The following is a 20,196-nucleotide window of genomic DNA, read 5'->3' as shown; positions in this document are numbered from 1 at the left end:
CAGAATATTAGACGCGGCATGGGCCCTGTCAAGAAAGGTATGCCGAGTATGACAGCAATGTCAGGAATGGCCGCGCGTGCACGCACGCTTCTACAACGGCCGAAAAACGACCGTTGAAAGACGCGCTGCAGAGAGAAAGGAAGACGCACGTTTAAGCAGGAATAGCAAACGCGCTGTTATACGGAAACATAGCACATGTAAATAATTGAAAACAGTTAGTGTAAACAAAATATAGAACAAATAATGAAGGTACTTATCTTGACTGCGAGTAGCAAGAAAAGAGGACTTGTTGCTCGCAGTTAAGATATTAGTATTGCTGTATGATACCCTATTGGCTGTTCAGCTATGATGTCATCGTTGTAGTTTGTGTTTTTTCTGGGTACTGTAGTTCTTTTACTTGGCTGCTATTAAAATTAAAGCAAGAAAAGACTGCATAATATGAGCCTCCGGTTTTGTAATAAAATCTTCTTACACTATGGCCCTCATTCTGACCTTGGCGGGCGGCGGAGGCCGCCCGCCAAAGTCTCGCCGTCAGATTACCGTTCCGCGGTCGAAAGACCGCGGCGGTAATTCTGACTTTCCCGCTGGGCTGGCGATGAAGCCGGCTCGGAATCGAGCCGGCGGAGTGGAAGCTGTGCGACGGGTGCAGTTGCACCCGTCGCGTATTTCACTGTCTGCGCAGCAGACAGTGAAATACATGTAGGGGCCCTCTTACGGGGGCCCCTGCAATGCCCATGCCAGTGGCATGGGCACTGCAGGGGCCCCCAGGGGCCCCGCGACCCCCCCCTACCGCCATCCGGATCCCAGCGGTCGGACCGCCGGGATCTGGACGGCGGTAGGGGGGGTCGGAATCCCCGCGGCGGTGCAGCAAGCTGCGCCGCCGTGGAGGATTCAATGGGGCGGCGGTACACTGGCGGGAGCCCGCCAGTGGTGCCGGTCCGACCGCGGCTTTACCGCCGCGGTCGGAATCCCCATTGGAGCACCGCCGGCCTGTCGGCGGTGCTCCCGCGGTCCTCCGCCCTGGCGGTCAAAGACCGCCAGGGTCAGAATGAGGGCCTATGTTATCTTATGCATGTATTTGTATTACAATATATAGTTCCATCTGAGAAATTAACTCTCACCTAAAAAGTATTCCAATTCATAATCCAAGTTTAATCCACTTTCATCTGCCCTCAAGCACATAATCCAGATAGATTCTTTCCTCCTTATTGCTAGCTCTCTATTTCCACCTCAAGTGCTCATCCTTATGTGTTCAAAGCCCAAAAAATTAAATTCCTTGTGCTCTTTTTGTGCAATACAGTTTTTCATATTTGGTGCAATAGGATAGCGATCATCCTCTAGTTTAACCGCCCTCCAATGTTCTGCAATTCTAATTTTAAGTGGACGGGTGGTACTACCTACATATATTCGATTGCATTTACATACCAACAAATATATTACATATGTCGTATTACAATTAATATATGTTTGAAAAGCATATTTTTGATCTCCAAATCCATAAAATTCTTTCTTAGCATGCCATGTCCATTTACACATACAACAACTGCTACAAGTTCTGATTTGTATCCCCTTGCTATAAAACATCCTTTCATATCCTGTAAACATTCCATAAAATCTTTTTCTTTACTACAGTTCCTTCTCGCTCTTACCATTTCACCAAATAGAATAGCTTCTATCAGACATAACGGATAAGCACTTTCCGCATGTGATATCGAATTACAGGATGTCTGTTTCTGAAATAGTCTGCTCTCTACCTTATTGTTTTCTATTTATAACTCTACATCTAAAAACTCTATGCTTTTCACACTGTGTTGGTATATAAACTTCATGTTCACTTCATTACTGTTCAAATATTCACAGAATTCCTGCAGTTTCATTAAACTACCTGTCCATATCATAAAACAATCATCTATATATCTTCCCCAGTAGAGGATATATGTGTGCCATTCTGCTGCTCCTCGTCCCCAAACCCTTTTGTCTTCAAACCATTCCATGTACAGGTTAGCATACGAAGGGGAAAATCTCTACCCCATCACCACTCCCTATTTTTGTCTGTATCATTCGTTATTGAAGAGAAAGTAGTTATTATTGAGTATAAGGTTCATCATCTCTATTAGCATTTCAGTGTGCTCCATCATACTTATTGATCTTTTGTATAATAAATATTTCATTACCTCATACCTGATTCGTATCTGATACTCGTATACAACGCTATCACATCTAGTGTCACCATTATCATATTAGGTTCACAGTTAACATCTCCAAGCATACTTAATAGGTGTTTCGTGTCTCTAATATATGATGGAAGCTTCTCCACCAAAGGTTGCAAGAAAATGTTCACAAATTGTGAAATTCTTTCTGTAGGACCTCCTATCCCTGATACTAAAGGTCTTTCTGGAGGGAATGGAAGGTTTTTATTTATCGTAGGGAGGGTATTAAAACAAGGCAATCTTGGATGATCTACTCTTAAGAACATATATTCATTTTCATCTAATATACCATTTTCATACCATACTTTCAACAACTTGTTGATCTTTTGAACTATATTTGTAATAGGAGTACTGGTAATTTTTTCATAGCATTCTGCATTATTCAGTTGTGTGTAGATTTCCTGATCATAGTCACATCGATTCATAATCACAATATTACTCCCTTTATCTGCTCTTCTAATAATTAGATCTTCTTCATTCATAAGTGTTTTTAAATCTAAATATTCATTATAGCTTAGATTATATTTTCTGCTTTTCTTCATATTTATATATTTGATTTTTCCTAAATCTTCACAAACTAATTTATAAAAAGCATCTAAATTATTATCAGCAGCTAGTTTTAGTATCCAAGTTGATTTCGATTTCAAGCCACTAGTTACATGTAAATCCGATGCAATGTTCAGTTCCTGTAGTATTCTTGAAGTAGTCATAGGGAATTCTTTGTAATCCGTTATCGATAACAAAGTTGCTGTGTCCTTTATGTCTTGTATCGATAGATCACTTTGTACTCTCTTGTGTGGCAGTGATTCCCTACTAACTTCTTGTTTATTACACAGTTCAAAATATTTCTTGAGTTTCAATGTCCTCACAAACTTAAATAAATTAATTTTAGATTCAAAAACATCTCCTTTGTTTGTAGGACAAACTCCCAACCCTCTGTTTAGAAGTGTAACTAAATCTGGTGTTAAGATTTTATTGGATAGATTTATTATAATATTCCCTTGTTCTGTAGGAAACTCTACATTTTCTTGTCCCAAGATCTAGTTTTCATACCTGTGTGTTGTTCTACTGTTCTTTCCTCTTTTCCTCTCCTAGTTTTCTTTCTCGATCCTTTCTTTTATTTTGTTCCAGATTCCCTTGCTTTATCCTCCATATTTCCTGTAAAAAAGCATTTTTAGTTGTGTCTGAAGATGAAGTATATATCTCACTATTTTCTGCTTCACTATCACTCGCAGATGGAATGCTTCTTGATGTAGTTGCGGAACTTATTGAAGTTGTGGATTGAACTCTGGGTATCATTCCTTGAATCAAATGGTCATATTTGCTAGTGAAAGTGAATACCCTACCGTTTAAATAATCCTGTTCATCTCTCTTTAATTTTCTTGCTTTCCTCTGCCTAATTTCTTCTTGAAAATTAGCTATAATACTGTTAAGAATCTCGTAATTCTTTTCTGTCGCCGTTTTTAAATTAAGTTCTTCTATTTCCTTTTCCAATGCATTAATCTTCATTTGTAATTTTTGAACTTTCCTATCTGCCTTCTCTATTAAAATGTCCATTAGGTTCAAAGAGTTAGATTTTAGTTCCTCATCCCAATGTATCAGTAGATCCGTATCAAGATATCATAGGTGGGAAATATGTGTGATCTAAGACCTCTCGGACTTCTGTTCAGTTTTTTATATTGTCTCAATGTTGCACTGTCCCACAATTTAGACATTTCATTATTTTTAAGGTTTTGGACATTGTACTCAAAGAACACATGTTGTATATTGTTTACCGCCTATACAAGCCCTGAGGAAGTCGTGGGGCGACACACCCCAGATGAAACACGTCTTGGCTTTGGCTGGAGTGATGTATGCATAAAGAGATAAAGATGATTCTTGAGAACTGTATTGGGACTGGATTTTATATGAATCAACTGATATATAAGAAGACGTGTTCAATGTTTGTCACATATGTAGTGCTTATCTGCGTGACTGAGGATCTGGTAACCCAAACCTCAGTGCTCATGCTCTCCCTGCATTCTAAATTTGTCACTATTAGCTAGTGACTTCATTTACCAATTCCAATTGGCACACTGGACCCACCCCCTTACAAGTCCCTAGTATATGGTACCTAGGTACCCAGGTCTTTGGGGTTCCAGGCGATCCTTAGTGGTTTACAGCATTTCTTTTGCCACCTATAAGGAGCTCAGACAAACCGATTCACAGGAATGCCACTGCAGTCTGCGTGAAATAGTGCACACAGTATTTCACAGCCATTTTTACTGCACTTAAGTAACTTTAAGTCACCTATATGTCTAACCTTCATCTACTGTAGAGGAATTAGGCCCAGCTTTAGAAGCTGGTTGGGATAAGGCTAAAGCTATGGCCTTGCCCCTGATTGACAGCTTTCTGAAAGGAGTGGAAATGACAATGGAGGAAATGGTACCACCCGTAATTAGAAGGCCTAATAGTCAGAAGAAACCAGGTCACCCTTGGTTTACAAAAGACCGCAAACTCCTTCAAAGAAAGTATAGACAGCAGGAAAGACGGTGGAAACTTAATCCAGTACCTGAGGAAAGGGTGGGCCTTAAGTCCACTCTAAAGGCATATAAAGCAGCACAATTTATGGCCAAATCTAAATTTTATGCTACCAAAGTAAAGGAGGCTATTAATGCCCCCAAGGAACTTTTTAAGACTATTAAGGCCCTAACTGTGCCCATGAAGCCGGCTGGTCTTGAAAACTCTCAGGGTTTCTGTGACAAAGTTGCTTTTCATTTTGAAAATAAGATATTGCAAATACATAGCAACTTTGATACCCAGATTATTCCCGAAGTATTACCCCCCATGATAACAGAGAGTGCTACAGCAGATGACCAGTTACTAATGTCATATTTCCAACCCCCTTCCATTAAAAAGAAGATTCTTGAAATTAAATCGGGCTCCCCTCTGGATCCGTGTCCTCCTTCCATTTTTCACTTGGTTCCAGATTTAATGGCACGGATGTTGGTCCCCATTTACCAAGAGGTAGCTATGTCTGGGGAGTACCCATCTATCTGGAAAGAAACTATTGTAGTACCCCTTAAGAAAAAACCAGAGGGGGATAATCAGGACATGAGTAATTTGCGGCCAATAGCACGTCTACCGTTTTTGGCAAAGATTCTAGAAAAAAATGTGAACTCTGAATTGACCGAGTTTTTAACAAAAGCGGATGCTTTTGATATCTCCCAATACGGGTTCAGAAAAGGGCATAGTACTGAAACTGCCCTAATCTCATCCTCTAATACTATTCGAAGGATGGTTGATGAAGGCAGGGGGGCCGTTTTGGTTCTTTTAGATTTATCCGCTGCCTTCGACACTATCTCTCCCACACTATTTTTGCATCATATGGGTTTGAGGGACAAGGCGCTTAAACTTTTGAAGTCTTTTCTTACAAATAGATGGACCACAGTTAGCTGTGGTGATTTCAAATCTAGACCTTATCTTCTGCCATGTGGGATTCCGCAGGGATCTTCCCTCAGCCCCACATTGTTTAATGTGTATGTAGCGCCTTTGGCTAGTCTAATTCATACTTTTGGTTTCATTCCATCTTCCTATGCTGATGACTCCCAGCTTATTATTCCTATTAATCAGCCATGGGAGGAGGTTGCATATCGGTTTAGTAATTGTATGGTGGAAGTGAGTAAATGGATGAAGACCAATTGGCTAAAAATGAATGCCACCAAAACTAAAGTTTTATGTTTTGGACCTGGAAAGAATTTATGGAACTCACGGTGGTGGCCCTCTGAATATGGTAACTGCCCTGTGCCCACTACTGTCACTAGAACCCTAGGCACCTTGTTCGACAAACATCTGTCTTTTAAAAAACAGATTAATCATGTGGTAAACATCAATTTATGGTCAATTAAAATGCTCAGAAAAATCTTCCCCTATCTGTTACATGAATGGAGAGTATCTGCCTTCCTGGCATTGGTAATGTCCAAGATAGACTACTGTAATGCACTGTTCCTTAATCTGGATAAGGGGCTGATCAAAAGACTCCTATTAGTTCAGAATTCCGCTGTCAGAGCGGTTCTTAATCTCCCACGATGTATATCAGTTAGAGAGAGTCTTAGGAAATTACATCGAATACCAGTGGCGCAGAGTATCCAGTTTAAGTTGCTCTGTCTTACTTTTAAGGCAGTTCGTGGAATAGGACCACAGTACCTGACTTCCAGACTCCTCCTGCATGTACCTAAAAGAAACTTGAGGTCTTCCCAAGCTCACTTGATTAAGGTCCCTCGCACACATAAAGCCAAATGGGGAGACAAAGCTTTTACAGTAGCTGCAGCCAGAGGATGAAACTCTCTCCCACAGAATATTAGGCAAGAATCAGGTTATATGAAATTTAGGAAAATGGTGAAAAACTTGGCTCTTTCCTCGCTAATTTTTTGGTACATCAAGATCAGGGTCTTTGATTTAGTTTGTTTCAGTTTCTTCTATTGGATGTTTTTCTATCTTCATTATTTCTGTTATTTTTCTTATCCTCTGTCTATTTTTTACTACGTGCTTTCTTCCCAGCGCTCCGATGCTCTTTGAGTAGAAGGCGCTTTATAAATCTCGAATTACATTACAATACATTACTGAAGGTTAGGTGCAAAATTACTAAGTGTGAGGGCACCCTTGCACTAGCAAAGGTGTCCCCACTGTGTCCATGGCCAAATCCCCAGACTTTGTGAGTGTGGGGAAGCTATTACACATGTGCACTACATATAGGTCAATAACTATATGTAGCTTCTTCACAATGGTAACCCTGAATATGGACATGTAAGATGTCTAAGATCATGGAATTGTTCCCCAATTCCAAATATGGTATTGGGGAGCCAATTCCATGCATCCTGGGGGCTCCACCATGGACCCCATGTACTGCCAAATGAGCTCTCTGAGGCTTGCACTTCAGCTACAGCTGCCGCAACATCACAGACAGGGTTCTGCCCTCGTGGGGTCTGAGCAGCTCATTCCCAGGAAGGCAGAACAAAGCACTTCCTTTGAGAGGAGGGTGTTACACCCTCTCCCTTTGGAAATAGGTGTCACAGGTTTCAGAGTGTTAGCCTCCCAGAGCCTCTGGAAATACTTTGAAGGGCACAGATGTTGCCCTCCTTGGATAAGCCAGTCTACACAAGTTCAGTCGCTGCTCTGGTGGGAAACTGGACAAAGGAAAGGGGAGTGACCACTCCCCTGTCCATCACCACCCCAGGGGTGGTGCCCAGAGCTCCTCCAGTGTGTCCCAGACATCAGCAATCATGTTTTCTAAGATGTGGGGACACCCTGAAGGCCTCTGAGTGGCCAGTGCCAGCTGGTGACATCAGCAACCCCTCCTGACAAGTCCATACCTGATAAGTTAGTGAATCCCCTTCTCAGGGCTATTTAGGTTCTCTACTGTGGGTTTTTCTTCAGATTCTAAATGCAAGTTTCCACAAGGAATCCTCTGCAACTACTACTTCATCCTCTGACCTCAGATCGACCACAGACTGCTCCATGAACTTCTGTAACAGCAACAAAGTATCCAGAAGGGCTACTTTTCCTTTGCAACTTCAGCTCCAGCCAGCAACTGCAACAGTTTTCACTGTGTGCACAGTCTGGGGACTCCCTGTCTTCACCCTGCACCAGAAGGACAGAAGAAATCTTCCATCCCTGCTCCAGCAGGCACCTTCTAAGACAACGACCGGTTCTCTTGAACTCTTTTCATGGTGACAAATGTGCTCCTAAGGTCCTGCAGTCCACATTTGGAGGTGGTAAGAGCTTGCCCTTCCCGTTTGGAACAGTACCCCTGTGCACCATGTCATCTTCACCTCCTGAGGCCTCTGTGCACTATTTGCAAGAATCCTCCGTGCACAGCCTGGCCCAGGTCCCCAGCCCTCTATCTTGTGATGCTCAACTCTGTGAGTTGTCCTCCAGCGGCGTGGGACCTTCTTTTGTACTGCTGCAGTAACCGCAATTTGCACCTTCTTTGTTCCTGTGTCCTGGGACCTCAGTGGGTCCTGCCTGGTCATCTGTGGGTTCCCTCCAGTGTTGGGAGATCCCCCTCTGCCTCCTTAGTCTGAGTTGAGGCCCCCAGGTCTCTCCTGGTTCCAAGCAGCTCCACTTTGAAGCAATCCGTGACATTGCTTGAACCAAGGCTTGTTAGACGAATCCAGCGCCGAAACTCACCTGCATTCAACATCTCCACGTGGGACATCCATTGCATCATACATGACCCCGCTGCCATCTTCCCTTTGTGCATTACTGCAGTCTTCGTCCAACCAGAGACTCTTCTTTTGCACCCTCTTCTAGGTTGGCAAGGGCTCCTGTCCTTCCTGGAATGTTCTGCGACTTCTGGACTTGGTCTCCTCTCTTTACAGGTCTTCAGGTCCAGGAATCCACCATTTTTTGCTTGCAGTCTAGCTTGGTTCTTGCAATAACTCTAATCAGAACTTGTAGTGTGTCCTAAGGAAACTTGCAGTACTTTACTGGGCTCTGGGGTGGGGTATTTTACTTACTTTTGTGGTTTTCTTACTCTCCCAGCAATTCTCTACACATTACACTTGTATAGGGGGGAATTTGTGATTCATATTCCACTTTCTTAGTATATGGTTTGTGTTGCCCCTAGACCTATTTTCTCCTATTGCATTCTAAAGCATTTCCTATTGTTTGCTCTATCCCATGTCTAATTACTTACCTTATTTTGGTGTCTAGTGTATATATTGTGCATAATACTTACCTCCAGAAGGAGTATTGCCTCTAAGATATTTTTGGTAATAAGTCACCCAAATAAACTACCTTTATTTTTGGTAACACTGCATATTGTCTTTACTTGTGTATAAGTGCTGTGTCACTATAGCGGAGGAGCTTTGCATGTCTCCTAGTTCAACCTAAGCTGCTGTGCTACAGCTACCTCTATCAGCCTACGCTGCTAGAACACTACTACATTTCACTAATAAGGGATAACTGGACCTGGTATAAGGTGTAAGTACCCAAGGTACCCACTACAAACCAGGCCAGCCTCCTACAGTGAGTATGTCTCATTTGCTTTAGATTAGGCAAACTGCCAAAGTGGGAGTGGTATGTAGGAGGAAAGACTAAATTATGGTTGTCTGAATTAGGGCCTGCAGGTATAGTGTGTTAAACTTATCAACATGGAAAGTATTTTGGATGGATGTAGATTGGTTTCAAATTGTCTGAGGCCACCACAATCCTGCTTGGAATCCAGGTAAAAGCACATTTTTTGTAGTTCATCTCAGTTAAATGTTCATCAAATTTCACAGAAAGCATTTCTTTTCAATTCTCTCATTGTTCTCGTCTGGTTACATGGTAAGCATATTGATCCAAGGTATTTCTCTTTTCTATAATTGTATGTTTCGGCCTGTTCCTCATGCCGGTTATTTTCCCTTTTTCCATATTTTGAAATGTGCATTTAATTTATTTTGTGTCTATTTAAAAAACAAATCACATGGGATTTTAGATTGTTCATGCATGTGTAGGATTGGTGTTTTGTCTACCTTAAGCTCACTTTCTATGTTGCTTCCCCACATATTCTAGACCACACATGCATTTAATAAAATAATTGAAAGATTTGATCTCATAGTTGCTACAGTGATTTAATTTAATAATCTTTCCTGTTAGTGGGTGATATAAGTAAGTAAGTAAAGAAAAAAAATGTTATTCAGCTAATTAAAATTTGCCATAAAAGTACAATAAATAATACATACAATGAAAAAAATACATAGAATAAGAAGAGTACAATTCAATTTCATCATTACAAGTTTAGTAAATGATTAATTTAATAGGAAAGTGACAGATTTAAGAAAAGTGCAGTGCCAACTTCATTTTGCCCTTTAGCGCCCCACTACCACCACCATGTGAGCGCCATAAATAAAATACGGCAAACCATGGCACAAGGTAGGGGGAAATAGCATTAGAATCTTTGAGGCTATTGAAACACTGTTCAGGGTTAGCGTCACAATTTTGGCACTGACCCTGATCAGTACATAAGGGCCCTTTATAAATAATGGTGTGCCCCCTTTCAACGCCTGCTGTGAGCAGGTGTTAAAATTGCCAAAACAAAATGGCATTCTACAGATTTATTGGAACACCGTCTGGCCTCAGAACCTTATTTCCAGGACTTTGAATAATGGCTTGATGAACTTCATCAAGGTTAAAAGAGATTTTAAGGGTGGTACTTCTAAGGAGACTCTTGTCATGAATTAAATCTTCAGGATTAAGCCTATAAATGGATTTAAAATTGATACCCCCTTGTTAGCAGAAAAAACAACAATAGGTAAGTGGGTAACCAAAGTTAACTATTTTCCAAAAGCCTCTTATGTCTGTCTTAAAGCAGGTAATAATTATTTAATTCAAGTTATCCACTTTGATTTCTTGCTTCCCTATATTGAGCGCCAGTTTATATTTGACAATAGCAATCCTGTTCCTGAGGACTTTATTAAGAGCAGACCTTCAGTGCCTGTTAAAAGCAGCACAAAGACAATTGAACCATGTTTGGCTTCAGGTTTTGAACAGAGGCAAAGGGGACCAAAAGGAGTTTTTTTAATAATTCCCCCAACCTGGTAAATGCATTAACTAAGTCCCCATGTACCATAGGTTTGATCAGTAGCTTATCAATGAACATCGATAAGTTAGCGTTAATCAAGCATTTCAGCACAGAGTCAGTATCTATGGCCCACAACTTATGTCGAAGCCCATTATCTGCCACCATAATACTCACAGGACCCATGATAAGGGTAATGGTTCTCGCTTTAGAAATCTAAACGTAGGAATATTAGGGTTCTGTATACTAGCACATTTCTCCACTGTACCCCTGACTCAGTAATCGAGAGGAGAATAAGAGAAACAAAGATGTAATCAATCATACTGCCCCTGCCAAAAAAGTAGAAATTTGGTTTCATTTACACCCAATAGCTTCAATGAAGTTAACTTATTTGTGATTTAGCATGGGTGAAAAACTGCGCTCTGCTCACAGAGTTTGCAGAAATCGGCAACTCCGCATTCCGCGGAGAATGCAACATTACCAATAGACTCTGGACTCTGCAATGGAACTGAGCTTTTTTCTCTTTGGCGCTTGCTGGATGTAATTTCACCATGTGGGAAGCGCAACAAGAGACGTGCCAGTCACTTGCGAGCATGAATGAGATTTTCTACCCACCTGTGAGTTCCAGCAAGATTTTGTGGCTGCGCAAGCTAATTTGAGCACTTCTTTTGGTGATGTAGGCGAGCACGGGTGAGCGCGATCAACCGCGCTTGAAGCTGGAGAAGCTCTAGCAGCGAAATCTCCTCAAAAAGACAATTTTGAGTTTAAAACCTTCTCTAATGAACCATTGGTGTTGGCTTTTTTTTGTGCAAGAACTTTGTTAATTTACTTTTTTTTAAACAAAAGGAAGTACCCCAAAGACTTTAACTTCCTGTTCCTGTTCAATAGGCTCCTCCCAGTGCTTTGTCCATCTGTTAGTAGCATTTCACTTGGATTTTGAGCTGGAAGGATCACTCTTTTTGTCTCATGGATACATCACTGGATTTAAGGACTTTGTTGTATTTGAGATTTCACAAGTAAGTTCAATAAGGGTGGTGTACAAATTTTTTGTTTGAGAGGGCATGCACCAGGATTTATCTGTACTTTTATTTGATGTTTAAAATTTATTGAGGTGGGCGGCCTGCAGTTTCATTAGGAGCCTAGTTATTGTTTTACTTGTAATTTTTCTTTGTTAAACGAAAAATGTTTCAAAGTTCAGTACATTTTCTCTATTTTTTGTAAATTTGCAATATTCATTTAATTCACAATGTTATGTTGCCTAGTCAGCTAATGGAACAGGCCTTCCAGCTGTAGGCCCAGTACTAGTCATGGGTGCATAATGAAACAACTGCGTGTGGTGTCTTTTGACCAAAAACATAGTTTCAACCATATATGGCATTGTATTAAATAGTGTCAAAATGCTTGGTGGTATTTCATGTTTTTTACTGCAAACAGTGTATGGTGGGATAATATATTTGATGCCTTTGTATGATCTCTGTTGTTGTAAAATGTACTTGTTTAGCTCATTTCTTGTTCATGTTTGGAATTGCTGACTTCATGCTGTTTTTTACTTCTGTACTAATGCCTCCTTTGTCTGGCCAGCGTGTGAGAGTGTTTACCAGAGACCACAAATTGCCTTTGTTCCCCATACCGCGCGGCCAGGGGTCCTTTTATGTATTGTCAATTATAGTCCTAAATGTGATTTTTGTTGAGATGTGAAATAGACCCTAATACCCTAGCATGGAGAACCAAGGGCTACATGTACAAAATACAGGTTTTGCGACTCACAAATTGCGAGTCAGAGCGACTCGCAATTAGCGAGTCGCAAAAGCTAATGTCCAACACTGTCAATGATACTGTTTGTGATTCCCAAAGGGGTCGCAAATGACCTACCTCATGAATATTCATGAGGTAGGTTACAATTTGCGACCCCATTGGGAATGGCCGCCCTCAAAGGAATGGTGGCCTGCTGGAGACAGCAGACCACCATGTCTGTGACTGCTTTTAAATAAAGCAGTTTTTTTTTTAAATGCAGCCCGTTTTTCTTAAAGGAAAACGAGATGCATTTCAAAAACAAAAAATGACAAGTTTTCTTTTAATTTTTTTCAGAGCAGGCAGTGGTCCTTATGACCACTGCCTCCTCTGAAAAAACATTTTCACTGCCATTCACAAAGCAGAAGGGGTCCCATGAGGACCCTTCCCGTTTGGAAATGGGTTAGCACCAGTTTGAAACTGGTGCTAACTACGATTTTTTTGCGACCGCATTTGCTGTCACAAAACAATCATACATGGGACTGCCACTTACAATTAGGAAGGGAACACCTCTTCCTAATTGTGACTCGCAAAACCTTTTTGCGATTTGGTAAATCGATTACCGAATAGCAAAAATGTGTCTGTACTTCCCAAATTGCATTTTGCATGTCACAAACGGCCTGATTCGCCGTTTGCGACGTGCAAAATGCTTCGTACATGTGGCCCTTAATCTCTAAGCTAAAGAGAGATAGGTGTGGTAAACCTAATCTGCCAGTACCATGTGTATGAGAAAAGCCCCACAACCCTTGTTACCTTGGAATAGGGTCTCTAGATTAGACTCCCTGGGGACACGAAGACTCGGTCTGCATAAATACGACGTGTAGCATAGATAGCGTTGATGGCATCTGGTAAGAATCCCTCTGACAACCTTGTCTGTGTGAGATGTATTTATACAGATCTTGTAGGACACCAGAGGCAGGTATGTTCCCAAACAATAGATAAGAAGGCATGCATGGGGGGAAATCATATTAGCAATTCCCTCCAAAAGTACATTATGTTCCTGTCACACGTAACTGGGAAAGGAACAGGATGTGAATACCTACGTATATCACTTATCTTTTATGCTGACAGTGACGCCTTCACAGAGTGAAATCAGAACATCTTCCTAACTATAAACATAGCAGCCATCTTGGAAGAAAAAATTATATAAATATGTTAAAACAGAGCAGGCTAAGTAGGTTGAAAGTCACTAGAAGACGGGGGCACAGGCCGGCAAGCCAGAAGGCTAAACAAACTCCTGATTCCCAATAAAACTAAATAGGATCCATTGCACCTCTTTGCTGGTTGTTGCTGTTTGACCATGTGGCCATTTTGTTTAGGCAGCCAGTGTGCTTTTAGGCCTGCATGTGTTCTTTGTTGTGGCCATGCCTCCTTGCTGGTTGTTGCTGTTTGATCATGTAGCTGGTGACTATTTTATGTAGATAGACAGTGTGCTTTTTTTTTTAGGCCTTGCATGTGTTCTTTGTTGTGGCCATGCCTCCTTGCTGGTCCTTTAAACATGTCGCTGGCAGCCATTTTATATAAGCAACCAGTGTGCTTGATTAAGGTCTTACATGTGTTCTACTTTGTTGTGGCCATGCCTCCTTGCTGGTCAATGCTGTTTGACCATGTGTCTAGCAGAAATTTTGTGTAGGCAGTCAGTGGGCCTGCATGTGTTCTTCTTTGTTGTGGCCATGCCTCCTTGCTGGATGTTGTTTGACCATGTAGCTGGCAGCTATTTTGAGTGTTGTGCTTAAGGCCTAGCAGCTCAATGATCATTACTAAATGTACTGTATGAACAGTGTTTTATACTGTATTATATACTTTTTTGGTATTTTTCCCCTGCACCACTCCTTGCCTCCCAAATCCCAGTGGTTTTTCATGGTTGTCCCCTTTCCCTAGTACATCAGCAATTGCATTTTTCTTTTTTTTTGTTATTTTACTTAATAATTAGTTTCACAAACTTTTTTTTATATAATAATAATAATAATAATAATACATTAATTTATTAATGTTTTATTATTATTTTTGTCTTAATTTGAGATTGAAAAAAAATTACAGTTATTTATTTCATTTTTTATTTATTTTTATTTATTTATTATTTTAAATTCAATCAAATCACTTTATTCGGTTAGAACATTTTCAATCATAAAAACATATAAATAAACAACACATCACATATCTCTCAAACCTCATAACCCCCAATTATTTTTAAAAAACAATTAAAAAGACAATTACATTCAAAATTACAGTACTCAATTGATGGTCCCATAAAAGAATAAAAATGTATATAAACACTAACAAAAGTTAAAAGTTAACACTATTACGCCATGTTATAGCTCCCTTTAAAAAGGAGCCTATCCCTTGCCACACCCATGTATCAGAAGTCATATACAACCATATAAAGGCTGGGCGGTATTGCACAAAACCCATGTCCCTCAAAAGGGGGACTAAGTAGCGTTTCCCAAAAGGTGCATAAAACTCACAAACATAATAAAATGAATTAAGGTCTGTGGGGATACACCATTACACGGACACAATTTTATGGAATTTTGGTCAAACGTATCTAACAGGAAACACAAATTGCTTCCAATTACTCCCAAACGGAATCACGTAATGAGGGTCCTTTTTAACCTCCAAGGGGTAGGTCTCTGGGCCCACCCCCATCTTTATCATAATAAAGTCCCTCACTGATTTTTTCCTTAGCTCTACCTCCTCTCTCTTGGCCCCTAAGAATTTTAGGAAGTTTTCCTTCACCCACGAGTTTGTCCGAGCTGGTTAAACCGTCTGGTGCATTAGAAATATCTGAAGGCCCCAATACACTGGCTACCTTTCTTACATAGCCCAACCAGGGAATTTCCTTAGCATTATCGCATAGCAAGCAATCCCGCAGGACTTCCCAGTTGAGGGACGCAAACTCATTAGTCCAAATTGAAATCCACAATAAAAGTGGAACTATTTTAACGCATCTTCTATAAAATCCAAATCCAACTCAACATGCAAGCAAAACCCAGGAATATTTTCGCCCACCCCTAGTAACCTTCTACAAAAACAATTTTCCTCAATCCATATAGCCCCAAAGTGTGGCCCCATACATCAGAACTGGAAGGCATTTACGCCTATAGACCTTAAACAAGGGCTGAATAGGTTTATTGCCCTTCCTGGCAGCAACCTCAAACGTGGTGCCTACATTAGAGTTGAAAAGCCTCCCTCTCTTAGAGATACATGGTTTCCAGGTGCCCTTATCATCAAAGTTCACCCCTAGGTAATGGAAATTCTGTACTTTTCCAATTACCTGCTCCTTTATTTTCAGCGCACCCACCCTACTCAATGGCTTTCCATAAACCATAAAATGTGATTTGAGGCAGTTTCTCTCTAAGTCTAAGGCTGACATAAAAATTTCATAAGCTTTGACTGACTCACGTAGTCATTCATGGTGCGGGCCATAAGAACTGCATTGTCCGCATAAATCAGTACTGGGATACTTTTGCCATTGATTTTAGGAGCGTCCTTGCATCTTTCAACTAAAAAATCATACAGCCCATTTGCATATAACAAAAAAAGGGTAGGGGCCAAGACACACCCCTGTCGCACCCCCCTATTTAGTTCAAACATTTCCGAGCTTTCCCCAAGCTGCCCAACCCTCACATTTGCACTAGTTCCTGAGTGGAGATAACAAAGCAGCTCACAATGTGGGAATCCATGCCCAACTGGATTAGCCTATCCCAGAGCTTCCTGCAATTAACCTTAGAAAAGGCACAGCTTAAATCCATAAAGGCAAGATACAGGGTATCCCTCTTAGCTTGTATATATTTGCCAATCAACATAAGCAGGTTTAGGCACTGCTCTAGGGTGCCTAACCCTTCCCTAAAGCGGTACTGAAACCTACTCAAGATTGTTTTTTCAGACATTCAGTCCTCAATACGTCTTAAAATAATCCGACTCAGAATTTTTGCTGAGGAATCAAGTAATGAGATCGGACAGTACGACTTCAGGTCATTACGATTGCCCTTTTTAATAACAGGTACTATACATGCTGATCTCCAAGTAGATGGGATTCCTACTCTAACCGCTGCATTGAGGACATTCAGAAAAATAGGTGCCCAGAGATGTGGGCAATATTTGTATATATCCATAGGGATAGTATCGGGGCCAGGGGCTTTATGGCTCTGTGTTGCAGCGCCTCCTGTACCTCCTCCAGGTTAAATCTAATGGCTAAGTCTGGGGAGGGTCCATGCCGATTTCCCTTTAGGTCCCCTATGAGGCCCCCCAAAAAGATCCCACAGAAGTGGGCCACCCAAGACTCAGGGGCAATATTGCAACCCAAACCCTCAGAGGTTTCCATCTCAAAAGAGCCCCTGTTGACCACCTTTCAGAACAGGCCTGGTTTCTTATATATTGATGCATGTTCCAAATCCTCCCAGGCCCGCTCCTTAAGCTATTGTTTCCTGGCCCTTATCACCGATTTATAGTGGGCCCTCGCATCTCTTACAAGAACGGTGTCTCTTGGTTGTTCCTTTAATGCCTTCCTCAGAGATTTCTTAGCCTTATAACAGGGCTTACTGAACCAATCACCCTGTTGCTTAAACAGAGGCTTGACAGCTGCGATCATCCATTCTTTGATAGCTTTGTTAACTTTGAATATGGCATCCATGACTTCCCCTGGATTGGAGGAGTCAGCCAAGAGAGTACCTAAAATCATGTTTACATTTTTACCCACCACCTTCTCTGTTACTTGCTGAATGTTAACCTGTTTCCAGCAGCCAAGTCGTCTACCCTGATCTTTGGGTCTTACCAAGACTGGCCCACCCGACAACGATTTCCGCATTGTCTCAGGAAAATTAAAATAAATCCTGATGGGATTATGGTCACTAAAAAGCTACACTACTACTTCACCATCCTTGACCATGTTCCTTATAGGTGGGGACACAAAAATATAGTCAATTGTTGTTCCTAGCCCCTACCTACAAAAGTAGGGTCCTGAAGTGTACCCACTACTTCCAGGTCGCAGATGTTCAAAAGACCCAAACTCCTTAGGCCCTTGATCAGAGCCCCATCCCTCACATTGTGTGATCCCTCGGCTGAGTGCATCTTATAGTACTGTAACTCCCTAGTTTGGCATTAAAATCCCCTGACAACACAGCACAGAAATCCAGCCCAAACCCTCCAATCTACACTTCAATTTTTGCAAAACAGAAAAAAGGACCTCAATTTGGCAACCAGAGCCCCAAACAGCATTGTAGAAGTTAATCAATACAACATTAAAATTATTTGAGAAAACTACCCAGGTGATTAAAAAGCCCTGATGTTTACAGGTAATTTGAAAGACTCTCGCTGTTTTGGAAAATCTAATTAGGTTGACTTTAGGGCGACCACCTTGAAACCTGACAGCCAGGACTGAAAATCTTTGGAAACCATCCCACTTGGCCAGCCCATCCGACCAGGTCTCTTGAAGTAAGATGAAGTCATAGTGTGCCACAAACGTTAGCCAATTGCTGTCCAAAAGCTTAGAATCATACCCTGCAACATTCCATGAAATAAGGCAACACTTCACATGTGAACCATCCCTACCTTCAGTGATCAGGGCATCTGAAGGAAATTCTATCACCCCCTATTCGTGTCTCTAGACATAGGCCCTCATTACAGCCCTGGCGGTCGGTGTTAAAGCAGCGGTAATACCGCCAACAGGCCGGCGGCAAAAAAAATGGATTTACGACCATGGCGGAAACCGCCAACAGAGACAGCCACTTTAACACTCCGACCGCCACGGTGGTAGAAACAAACACTGAGGCGGTAACCACCAACAGACAGGCGGAGGACAATGTACCGCCCACTGTATTACAAGGCACCAATCCGCCACCTTTTCCTGGGCGGTTCCAACGCCATCAAAAGCACAGCGGAAACAGTACTTGGAACGGAAACCACTCACCTCTCGACACCCTACGAGGAACCAGGATGCCATGGAGCCCGAGTTACAGGTGCTACCAATGTTGGTTTACCTCCTCTTCAACCAGGAGCAGCAAAGACGGTGGCGGCGACCACGGTGAGTACTGCACCTGCCACACAGGGGAGGGGGGAGGAAAAAGTGAGTGGCACACACATGCAACAGGCAGCACCCCCACCCCCACCTTCACCAACAACCCCATACACACAAATACATGCATCAATATTACAGTTACATCCAATAACCCCCTGGAAGAACGCAAGGACAAAAGGACATGATTGTAACAAGTGTAAACATCGAAAATTCAGATAGGGAAACAGGTCTGTAATACATCATTATATACAAATATGCACAGCAACTACATAAGCCCGGGAAGTGTTCCAATCATTGTCCGTGGACCAGTGGTCCCAAAATGCATAGGTGAAGCCCACACATGATACCTGCCTCTAAACAGAGAGAACACTGCTGGGGCATCAGTTTTAAAATAAACAGGCACCTCAGGGGGAAGGGGAGGAGGGGCACCTCAGCTGGATGATGGGACAATGCCACTGCTCCACGAGGGGGCTCCATGCCCACAGATTGCTCCTGGGGAGTGCAAAGCCACAGTCTCTCAAGTCTCTCAAGTGGGTGGTTTGCCCACTGATTGGTCCTGGGGAGTGCAAAGCCACAGTCTCACAAGTCTCTCAAGTGGGTGGGTTGCCTACTGATTGCTCCTGGGGAGTGCAAAGCCACAGTCTCTCAAGTCTCTCAAGTGGGTGGGTTGCCCACTGATTGCTCCTGGGGAGTGCAAAGCCACAGTCTCACAAGTCTCTCAAGTGGGTGGGTTGCCCACTGCTTGGTCCTGGGGAGTGCAAAGCCAGAGTCTCTCTAGTGGATGCTTTTCTCCACTGGTTCTGGAGGGGGCATGGTGCCCTGAGTGCTTCATCCTGCCAAGTACTGGGTGAGTGGATGCTGTTCTCCACTGGTTCTGGAGGGGGCATGGTGCCCAGAGTGCTTCATCCTGCCAAGGACTGGGTGACTGGATGTATCTCTCCACTGGTTCTGGAGGGGGCTTTGTGCCCAGAGTGCTTCATCCTGCCAAGGACTGGGTGAGTGGATGCTGTTCTCCACTGGTTCTGGAGGGGGCATGGTGCTCAGAGTGCTTCATCCTGCCAAGGACTGGGTGAGTGGATGCTGTTCTCCATTGGTTCTGGAGGGGGCTTTGTGCCCAGAGTGCTTCATCCTGCCAAGGACTGGGCGAGTGGATGCTGTTCTCCACTGGTTCTGGAGGGGGCTTTGTGCCCAGAGTGCTTCATACTGCCAAGGACTGGGTGAGTGGATGCTGTTCTCCACTGGTTCTGGAGGGGACTTTGTGCCCAGAGTGCTTCATCCTGCCAAGAACTGGGTGAGTGGATGCTGTTCTCCACTGGTTCTGGAGGGGGCATGGTGCCCAGAGTGCTTCATCCTGCCAAGGACTGGGTGAGTGGATGCATCTCTCCACTGGTTCTGGAGTGGGCATGGTACCCAGAGTGCTGCACATGCTGTGTGGCAGTTCCCATTCCCTCACCTGGGTGTGTGTACCACAAGATTTCCTGGGAACAAGTAGCATGATACTCCATGGAGTCAGAGACACACTCCACCCTGCTGCGACTTTGCCTGACAACTGCTGGTACTAACAGTGCTGGTTGTGGTGCTTCTTGTACTCTGTGCAGGGTCCTGGACGTCTCCTGCAGCCTCGGACGGCTGCCCAC

This window comes from Pleurodeles waltl, chromosome 8, assembly GCF_031143425.1.
Source record: "Pleurodeles waltl isolate 20211129_DDA chromosome 8, aPleWal1.hap1.20221129, whole genome shotgun sequence".
Classification (NCBI taxonomy): Eukaryota; Metazoa; Chordata; class Amphibia; order Caudata; family Salamandridae; genus Pleurodeles; species Pleurodeles waltl.
Note: the sequence above shows the minus strand (reverse complement) of the source record.